Source organism: Mobula hypostoma, chromosome 1 (assembly GCF_963921235.1).
Source record: "Mobula hypostoma chromosome 1, sMobHyp1.1, whole genome shotgun sequence".
In the NCBI taxonomy this organism is placed as follows: domain Eukaryota; kingdom Metazoa; phylum Chordata; class Chondrichthyes; order Myliobatiformes; family Myliobatidae; genus Mobula; species Mobula hypostoma.
Window position 1 is genome coordinate 46,552,687 of NC_086097.1, and position 10,851 is coordinate 46,563,537.

Consider the following 10,851-nt stretch of genomic DNA (forward strand, 5'->3'; position numbering starts at 1 on the left):
GCAATTATGAAGTAACCATGGCAGCATCTCTATGTCCTTTGGAGCTTGAGAAGATCTAGCATGCTATCTAAAACTTTGAGAAATGCCTGTAGATGTGTGATGGAGATTATATTAACTGGATATATCACTTGGCATTGAAGCACCAATGCCCTTGAATGGAAAATCCATCAAAATATGGTGAGTACAGCCCAGTCCATCATGGGTAAAGCCCTCCCCATCATTGAGTACATCTACATGGAGCGTAGCCACAGGAAAACAGCATCCATCATCAGGGACCCCCGCCACCCAGGCCATGCTCTCTTCTCACTGCTGCCATCAGCCTTAGAACTCACACTGCCAGGTTTAGGAACAGTTATTACCCCTCAGTCATGAGGGTCTTGAATAAAAGGGGATAACATCTCTCATCTTCCCTTGCCCCATCACAGAACAGTCCCCATACCCTGTGGACTCACTTTCAAGGACTCCATCTTATTTGCACAGTTTGTTGTCTTTTGCCCACTGGTTGAATGCCGGGTTGGTGCAGTCTTTCATTGATTTTATGATGGTTGTTATTCTATTATGGATTTATTGAGTATGCCCACTAGGAAATGAATCTCAGGGCTGTATACATTGACATATACATATGTACTTTGATAATAAATATACTTTGAACTTTGGACTTTAATTATCACTCATCCTAACTGCCTCTTAGGGAAGGTAGTTACGGATGGGCAATAATTACTTGCCTCAGTCGTGGTAGCGTAGTGATCAGCTTGGGATGTTCCAGAGTTTAGAGCTCAGTTCCGGTGCCGTTATATCAGGAGACTCTGTACATCCTACCCATGGAATGTCTCCAAGCACTCTTGTTTCCTCCCGCAGTCCAAAGATGTACCTCTGGGTAGGTTGTAACTTGTCCCATGATTAATCAGGTTTGCCAGGGGTTGCCAAGACAACATGGCTTGAAGGGCCAGAAGGGCCCACGCCATGCAGCATTCCTAAATAAAATAAAATTCCCAGTGATATCCACAGCCTAAAGAAAAGTGCTGTAGCCTCAATGCTGCAGTTTTGGGTTTGTCTGGAAAAGCCATTGTTCACACAGACTGTGTTGTGGGCTAACTTGATGATCTTTGAAGTTTAGGTTCTAAATATTAGACTTACTACATGAGATGAACATTTTGAATTTCAGACCTAATATAGCAGCATGAAGTGCTCTTCTGGTCTCTTATTGCGGAGACCAGAGGGAAATCAACGACAAAAGCATCTGCCAGAACAGAACCATTAGCAAAAGGGTACTCCTCACCAGCTGCACGGGAGCAGGCCAATCCACGAAGAGGGGGCACTTACAGAATTGAGCGCCACGGAGGCATAGTGGTTAGTGCGACACCTTTAGCTCAGGGTGTCAGAGTTCAGAGTCCAATCCTCGTGTCCTCTGTATGGAGTCTGTACATCCTCCTCCTGGAAAACATGTGTTTTCTCCAGGTGTTTTGGTTCCCTACTAGGTTAATTGATCGTTATAAATTGTCCTGTGAGTAGGCTAGGTTTAAATGGGGGGGGGTGGGATTCTGGGCCCTGTGGCTATTCCACACTGTCTCTCCAAATAAATAAGTAAGTCCATATCACTGTTTTCTGTATATTACAGGGCTGTAAAGAAATAGCACGTTTATTTTGCATGTTAGCTTACCGGTGTTTCGGGATTTCAGGCTCCTGTTCAGGTGTCTGAAGCTCTTTGATCCTGTAGAAGGCGGCCATCTGTCTGCTGGAATTGGTGGCCAAAATTTACTGGCAATTGTCAAATTCAGCACTGCCCTTTCCCCTACCTTGACATCCGTGCGGTGCTGGAGACATCTGCAAGAAGATTTTCGAGAATGAATGCTGTTGATTAATGTGTGGCTGCCAGGCAGGTTTTGTGAAACTCTGTCAGTACATTCATTGGACATTTGGATGTTAAACCCACTTTTCACACACATTACCCATTACAAATCAAACATGCATCTCCCATTAGCTGACTTTAAGTCATATCTTCGCACTCAGCACATATGGAAAGGTCTTTTGGTAGCTACATACCACAAATGCAAAGATGAGATAATGGTGGAAATAAATTAATTTATATAGATCAAATTATTAGAAAAAAACATAACACTCAAACATTTTTAAAGGAATATACAGGATTTGAAAAGGTATGATTGCTGGAACCTTTATTTACAGGTTAAGTGGGGTGGAATTATTTTTCCAAAAAAAGTATCTTTACTCATTTGATTTAGGTTATTCTTTGTCTCTTTTATCGTTTCACTCATTCTTTGACAAAAAAAAAATCCCATTAAAAATTGCCATACTCATGACCCAAGCCAGGATTGTTGATAACCAGTTGTTAAGAGCTGCATCTTCAAACACTTTTGTTTCATCACTGTGCTTATTGGTAAGTCATGATCATAACACTGCCAGTGCATCAGCAAGTGAGTATGGGTTACAATGTCAGGATTTTCCAGTTTAACACTCCCATGTGTGTACGACCGACTCCATAATAATGACGAGCCATGTTCACCTCATTACTGTGTTCTATAGGCCAACAGCTCTATATATTTAGTATTTAATGTTCAACACTGAGACTGTTTAAATTAGGAATGTGAACGATTTTTTCATGTGAGCACTTACGATGTAATTCTCAGTTTACTAAGGTTAGCATATGTCATTGACTTCTATCACATCATGCAAGTCTTCATAATGATTATGAGAAAAAAGGGTAAACATTGTAGGGCCAGGATCTCTACCCATGCAGTAGAATTAATTGAAATATCTTCTAAGTAGCGCAGACAGATAATTTCAGAATTTTGATCAATCAGAATCATTTTTATGTGAGGGGAGAAATAATTAATGAGTTAATTAGTTGCTGTTTTTCTTTTCTGCAGTTGTTTCTTCTGATAAGCATCTGCACTGAAGCACTGGCAGTATAAACTATTCTATTTCTTCTGATTCAAGTCAATTTTCTAAGCCTTTCAACTACTATCAGAGCACTGGAAACCACCCATCTTCAAGTCAGAATTAATTTCATTGTGAGAAGAGAATCACAATGGAACAATCAGGCAAGTATTTAATTTATTAAGGAAGGGTGCACACAAGCTTACTGAGGTCGCATGATTTATAAATGGGAGAAGAAACATTGCCCGTAATTTATAACTTATTGTCTCTTCTTCCCTGCTAATGGTTTCAGGGGTGGTTTAGTTTCATTCTGTCTTTAACTGTGAAGGCCTTGACATTAGGCTGCACAAGTATTAGCTGACAAAGCTTAAATGGTTTTCAATGAAACTTGTTTATACTTAAAAAGGAACAATACCTGTAACGCTATTTAAAAGACAAAACAAATATCATTTTGTGAAGTATTTCCACAACATAATTATTTTCCTTTTGTTTTTATTCTACATTATTCAAATCTGTATGACTTTCTGATAACTGAGCTTTAAAGAGACTTATAATAAACAATTTTCTTTCTTACGTTTACACTCATTTGTCATTGTATGGGAAGAGAAGAAAATTCCCCAGACACCGTTTTATAGATTTTGCAAGGAACACCTTATAATGTTGAGGAAATTTAAAACCCCAGAGAATGAAGGCCTTTGTGAAAAAGTGATTGTATTTGGGGATAATGACAATCATGTGATTGAATTCTCAACCATTTTGGTTTGAGCTGGAAATTAAAAGTGACTGTGAATGAGCAGAATCGAGTAGTTTCAGAGCATAGACCAGTGACAGCAGCTATGCCACCAGTGATATGGAAAACCACAGCTTCAGGACTTAGGCGCTTTGCACAGCTGGAGTTAAGGGCATGGTCTTGTTTACGCTCTTGAGAGTCAGGCCTTCTTGGTACCATATTTTTGACCTCTCTCTTCCTGCTCATGCAGTTCTGGAAGCCCTGCAGACCACCACTAGGGCTCCCAATACATGTAACCCTGGACACAAAATCACTCTTTGTTTAGCCTGTAAAGTCCAACTAATTCTTTCCAGTGCAATTCCCTATACACCGGTAAGAACTTAATGGTCCCTTTAACTACTGTAGGTGTAAGTCCTGTTGCCATTGTTAAGGTCTTCCTTGCTGTGTGGTGTACATCAAGGACATTAAATATATATCTGTGTATCGATTTCACCAGGGAGAGGGGATGTCCATTTGATATTGCACGTGTAACAATGTCAGCTGAGTGAGCTCCACATGCTGCGTACAACAATAGATTCCAAATCGGAAAGCCTATTAAGTTTACGGTAAGATCCCAATGATGTTTCAGGGTTGGTGTTTACACTGCAGATCAGTCATGCAATGCATAAAAACATGCGTCATTAAATTTCTAAGCCATTATGTTTTCTGAACTCCCATTCAAAAAAGTGAGTCATACTATGGGCAACTAATCTGAGGACAGTTTGTACTTATTGTAGAAAAGTGGTCAATGCCTAATTTAGAGGAGACGATGGTAAATGCCCACACAATGAGGTTCTGCTGCCAGCTTTAAGATGACTTGTCCTAGAATCTCTGAGACCGATGCATTGGCCCTTACTTCACAAGCAACATTAATCTATTAATCCAAATCCCACCGGCATTGTTGACCTGTCGCTACTCGCAGGCTTGCACTGCTTCCCTCCTGTGAGACCTTGCACTTCCTTTAGCAATCTAGCACAGAGCCTCAGAAGTCAGCATTTGTGAGGCAGAGACAGGAGAATTGTGACAAAGTGGGGTATCTGGCAGAGTAGAAAACGAAGTGGGAGGTCACAGGCGTACTCAATTGTGTCCTGTTAAACAAGGCCGTGTTTGGTGGTAATGTTTAATCAAGTTGCAGCGTAACTCATGAAACCAGTCAGTTTAAAACTAAGTTAGTGTACTCGCTCCTCAGAAAAACAAACACCAAAACAGAACCCATATGATTCCCGATGGAACCTCACCCATTTTCACGCATCCTCCTGCGCTGTGATGCACTGCATTCAGGTAAAGACATTATCCTTCAAAGGCACACTCTCCATGCACCTTGGCTGGAAAGAGGAGACAGAGCTTGCAGGGGTGAGGGAGACAACACATCCATTTGAAGGGCCATGCAAGTGCTGGCCCATGAGATCCATGCCAGAAGTTCCTGTACATGGGGGAGTCAGGAGATTCACCAGGCCAACCACAAGAAGAGCCTGGGAAGAGATGGTTCCGAGATCTTCTCCAGGAGTAACGTTCACACACAATGGAGAAACTCCATTATCTAACAATATTTTTCAAGTTCAAATGAAAGACCATTGACCTTAAATTTTTCCCTCCACAGAGAGGGCCTGAGCGTTTCCAACATTTTGGTATTCCTACATCTGGTTTCCTGCATGAGCAATCTTGTTGTACCTGCACTCATGACGTGGCAGTGAAGACAGGGAGGAACTCTCATTGCCCAGCTCCCGTCCCTCTGGGCAGTACCAGCCAATGCTCCAGCTGACTGGGCCTTCTGTAAAGGAAGGAGTTATGTGCTTGCCAGAAAGACAGCACACACTTTAAGGAAATTCCTCTCCTGATCCATACCCAGGAGAGGGAACCTTTCCTGCCCATCAGTGGTCTCACATGGTGCAGTCAATGGCTGCCTACTTGAGTGCCTAAGAAGACACCTGTCCTTCTCTGGATTCAAAGTAGAAAAGATCATTTCTTCGCAAGAGACTACTGGGTGATAGCTCTGATGCAGGTAATTGAGAAGCACACCGGAGATCAGCGGTGCCCACTTGGAAGAATTCTGTGATGAGGATGTTGAGTCAATGTTCTGACTTCCATGGAGAAAATGATCCAGACTCTAGTAGGGTATGGCCGGATGTCTTTGTGCTGCATTTCCTGTGTCTCAGCAATGATGTCCTTGAAAGGACTGTGCCTACAAACACAATGTTTGCATTCTTGTGTCTGCACTCAGACTGTAGCTATGGAAGCAGTAAGGAACACTTACCTCCCAGAAAACATCTGTGCAGGTAACGGGTGGCATGACACAGTGGCGATAGGCTGTCCATTGATGGTCATGACCTGGGGAGAGGCCCCCAACCCGCCCTGAGTAGCAGGCCATGGCCATCAGAGCAGCTGCAATAACCTGCATCACCACCGAAACATCCAATGAGTATCTCAGCAGTGGGACATAACACCTTCTGCACTCTGTTGGTGTCAGGTAACCCACGGTCAGTTTTGAAACTGCCCAGTTAGGTCTCCCAATGTCAACAGAGAGCTTCCATAAATATTGAGGAAAGCAACAAGCTGATTGGATGTTTTTCCTGGTTCTCCTGAGGTGCTTCAGTGACAATGATGGTGTAGAACTTTCTGCTCCATTTAGAGGCAGTACAGGTAGAAATAATACTCACTCAAAATCAATGTCAACCGTGCATTTGACAAAGGGACATTACACGTGCAGTAAAATGAATATTGTAATACACAAAAGTACCACATCCTAGCTTGTGTTTCACCCAGAAATGCCCTGCGTAAACTACAGTGGCAAGCTCAAAGCCGATGTGCAGCAGTCCAATGTCCAGTCCTCAGTCAATGGTTTGATTACAGAATGCTTTCCACATGACAGAAGGCAGAAGTCATTATGAATGAAAACAAGTTTTACTTCTTGATGCTTGTCAGAGGCAAGGAAGAGCGCAATTAATTTTAGTAACAAAGAGCCAGTATAGACAACAGAGGGAAAATGTCCTTCTGTTGTTTCCCCAATGCACAATGTGGCAAAACATGACAAGTACTTAATCAGCCACAAAACACACTGGGACATCTGAGGTCATGGAAGTCACTACACAAATGCTCATACAAAGTTTCCTAAAGACTTTTTAAACTTGTAAAGATATAAAGTTAAATAGCGGGGCAAGGCTGCAGAAGACTTTGGGGCAGAGGAATAAGATTTTAAGTTTACGACACTGGGGAATTTGAAGCCAAGGTAAGGCAGCAAGGGCAGGATTGATTGGACCCTGGATTAAACTCTGGCTCAGAGCCCAGGTGTAATTTAGCCACTTGTGTAAATTCACTCATTGTGAATATTTTTAGAACTGAAGTGCTGGGGTGGGAAGAGAGGGAAGAGAAAGGTGATGAATCTGTAGTCCCTATGTGAATAATTAGGCTGCAGGCAAAACAAGCACATTTACCAACAGTAATCTTATCAGATTAGTAGCTCCTTTATAATTATTATAACTTTTTAAAAATAATTACTTTTTCTTTATCAAACCTTCCCTGACTCTGCTTATTTTAATTAAGGACCTCAACTCAAATTACTTAATTAATAACTTAACAGAGTTTACAAGAATAATGGATATATTTTAAAAATTACTGTAGATGAGAAGTAAAACATGATCAGGGTCATTTCTAATATGTTGTTGATATTCCTTAATGAACTATACTTCCAAACTGACATTTTAATAAATAACTGTTTGGTGCATTGCCTGATTGATTTTTTTTAAACATAACCCATAAATGGTTTTTGTGCTGAAGAGAGGGCAGGAAGTCCTTTTTTTCAGTTTGGGTCTCTAATTTAGTCATTCCTCAAAGTGAGCTCAGTGTCTCCATGGCACTGTCAATTAGGAGATTCACAGCCCAGGTAGTGAACCAGAATCCCCGAGCATCTTACCCATTGTGGTTCTGCGTACTCCTTGGCTGGGTTCGCAGCAGTTCTCATTTGCATGAACTGAACTGCCTGTTAAGTTGATTGAAAAGATAAAAACAGCATCACAACAATCGCATTCTGATTGGGAAGGGTTGCTGCTGTTTTCAGTGACATGACTCTCCAAATATCTTGCAGCAAAGTCACTTAAAGCTGCCATTTTGATCAGTAGCTTGAAATATGCACTGAAAAAAAAAATCGGCTTCATGGATTCAAACAATAACAAATTGATGACTCGAGTGATATTACCAATTAGAGCCCATCAACAAGGACTAGTTTCTCTCATGATGCACTCTGTCAGACCCTAATGAATTCACTAAATTACATTATGCAGATGTACTATAATCACTCACTCCTCAGCCTACCTTTAGCGCTACTGCACAATCGAGTGCATTTTCTGTGTGATGAGACTCCCAGCATACTTGCAGTCAGCTCTGATATAAATATTCGTCAGAAGGAGAGGTACAACAGCTGCAGCCAGTATATTTTTTGCTGGATGCCACAGTGGATTAGATTGGTTTGATTTACATCATTTCTCGAAGAGCACATTACTGCAATAGCATTGGAAAACAGGAGTGCATTTATGTGTATGTACACTATTTCAAATCTGCCAGCTCAAAATACATGGCATGTGGAGAAATTGTGCCTGCATTTTCTCAGCATACATTTGTAGAAGCAAGGATTTGTGTAGGATGTGCAATTTGAGAAAATTGTTTCAGTAGAGCGAACGAGATTCCATCTGGAGAAGGGGAATGTATGCAATGACTTCAAGAGAAATATATTCTTTTCTTCTGTGCAGCTTCAAGGTTATTATAAAGACCTTGAAACCGTGCATGGTTTATTTATCTGCAGCTATGTGCTGGACTGAGCAAATGACTTCTTTCTACTTCAGAGAACATGTTTAACTATATAGATAAAGGGCATCTGCTACTCAAGCCTGCAATCTCTGAAACTGATAGAATATTAACCAAATGTCATTATCTGTAGAAAGTATGAACTGGAGAATTCATTCCTCTGTAGAGACATAGCACACTATGTAATAAGGAGCCACAGAAACATTTTAATTGGTCAGCTGAGTACCATTTAGTCACTGACAGATAAGATTGGTTTCAAGATGATATTTAAAACAGACTATTTTTTACACCATTTCAAAGTAAGTGCTGACAAATCAAATCCCAGTTACAGGAAAATATAAGGTTCATTAGGTTGTCAACTATTCCATTAAGAATGTACGAAACAACATATATACACCAAAAATGGTTAATAATATTTTTCTGATTCTTAAGTAAAAAGCATAGAACATCACACCAGGCTTCAAAGCCTCCAGAACTTAGACAGATCCGATCTCATGAGAGAAATGAATCACAATCTGAAAATAAATAATAGTTGACCATTCAGGACAGAGATAAGAAGGAAGTTCTACAAACGTATATATACAGGGTGGGGGGGGGGGCACGGTAAGTGAATTTTTCAAATTTGCTGCTCACGAGGGCTCAGCTCAGGCAATTAAGTACATTCGAGACAAAGATCTACAGATATTTAAATAATAAAGAAATCAAAGGATATAGGATTACTGCAGGAAAATTGCACTGATATAAGAGATCAGCCATGATAATTTTTAATGTTAAAGCAGGCACAAGGGCCCAATTGGCTCCTGCATCTATTTCTCGTGTTCCGACATACCATCACACTTCATGATTCACTACCTGGCTAATTGACCTACTTGTGTCTATACGCTAGACACAAGGATATCAAGCTAAACAAACATATGTCAGAAGGACAAAATCCATTCTTAAAATCAGAATAGTTCAGGAGCCAATGCAGCACTACCTGCTGCCCGGTGTAATATTTTGTTGCTGTCTAAATTTTGCTACTTTTAAATTGAAATCAGAAATCTGTTTGCAATATCAACTTCAGATCTGCTAGAATGTACCCGAAAATCAGTTTATGATGTTTAGCTAAGACTGCCTGGAATAGTGAGATTAATGCCCATAAAGCACCAATGTGACAATGGGTTTCAGTAGTCAGGGTTAATTTCCTGCTCTATTATATTATGTTTTTATCTGACATCAGATACTGGACAACAATATTTTCTCTCAAGTAAACACTGAAAACTCTGTTGTTATGTCACCATCATAAACCATACGCTAGTTATCAACTCCATCACTCTTCTTGGCTGTTTGAGAATCAATGAAACTCTTCACAACCTCTAAGATAAGCATTAGAACTCCCCCTCAATACTCTTGATTACATATGCAGACCACTTACACCAATATATAGGTCCCATCTGTCATTTCTCTAGCTGAAATGCTGCTGAATCCTTTGATAAGTATTAGTTATCCCAGTTCTCAACTATTCTAATTATTTCTTGACTGGCTTCCTACTTCATAAACTCAAACTCTTCCAGATCAAGCTGTCCAAATCATAATACACACCAAACTCCAATAACCCATCACCACTGCACTAGCTGATTTACACTTGACCGTGCTCAAGCAAAGGCCAGATCTTAAATGCTTCATCCTTGTTTGTCCACATCTTTGTCCCCCCATATCTCAGAACCTTCTTATGAACCTGCATTTCTTGAGACCTCTGCACACCTTCAATCAGAACATGATGCACAAAATAGAAAGTGCTGGAAGAATATTATTTATTGGCTTTGCTTTCTACAAATGCTGCTGAATGATAGAGTTCTTCCAGCATCTTATGCTTTTTCTTCCATATTTCAGCATGTACAGTTTTGTTATAGCCTCTTGAATTTAATTCTTCCAGTGTTGGCAGTTTTGGTTTCAGTGGACTGAGTCAACAGCTCCACAACCCCAATTCCTGAAGTGCTCCACTTCTCTGTCTTATTTAATCATCTTCTAAAGCTTATCTCTAAACAAGATTTTAGACCCTAACACAGCCTCTGAATATTCATTTTGGTGCCAAAATGAATTTCCACTCTAGTGAACTGTTTTGGGGTGGTACTGTACAAAACGGAAATAGAAGAATGAAATAATTTAAGAGAGAAAAAAAATGTGTATCTCAAGAAAAAGACCAATGAAAATGCAAGAGAGGTAAACGTGAAGAACACTGTAAAAAGAATTGAATGAAACAAAATGGAGACGGCGTGAAAATGAGGAACAAACTGAATTGTAAATATGAGAGCAAAGTAAAGCAGGAGGGGAATCTCTGAGTGAAAATAAAGCATCAAACTGCAATGGGGCAAGGAGGACATTGAACAGCTAATAATGGGGTTTTAAGA

At 40.3% G+C, this 10,851-nt stretch overlaps 1 long non-coding RNA gene across 1 annotated transcript in view; it reads right to left on the reverse strand.

Moving 5' to 3' along the window:
* The window catches only part of LOC134346329 (uncharacterized), a 47,978-nt gene extending 39,852 nt beyond the window's left edge, over positions 1 to 8,126 (reverse strand). Inside the window, exons 1-2 of the long non-coding RNA XR_010017908.1 lie at positions 7,973 to 8,126; positions 1,661 to 1,824 (exon numbers count right to left, since the gene is read on the reverse strand). This is a non-coding gene — a long non-coding RNA (uncharacterized LOC134346329). The remainder of the gene's footprint in view (positions 1 to 1,660; positions 1,825 to 7,972) is intronic.
* Positions 8,127 to 10,851: the final 2,725 nt, after the last annotated feature.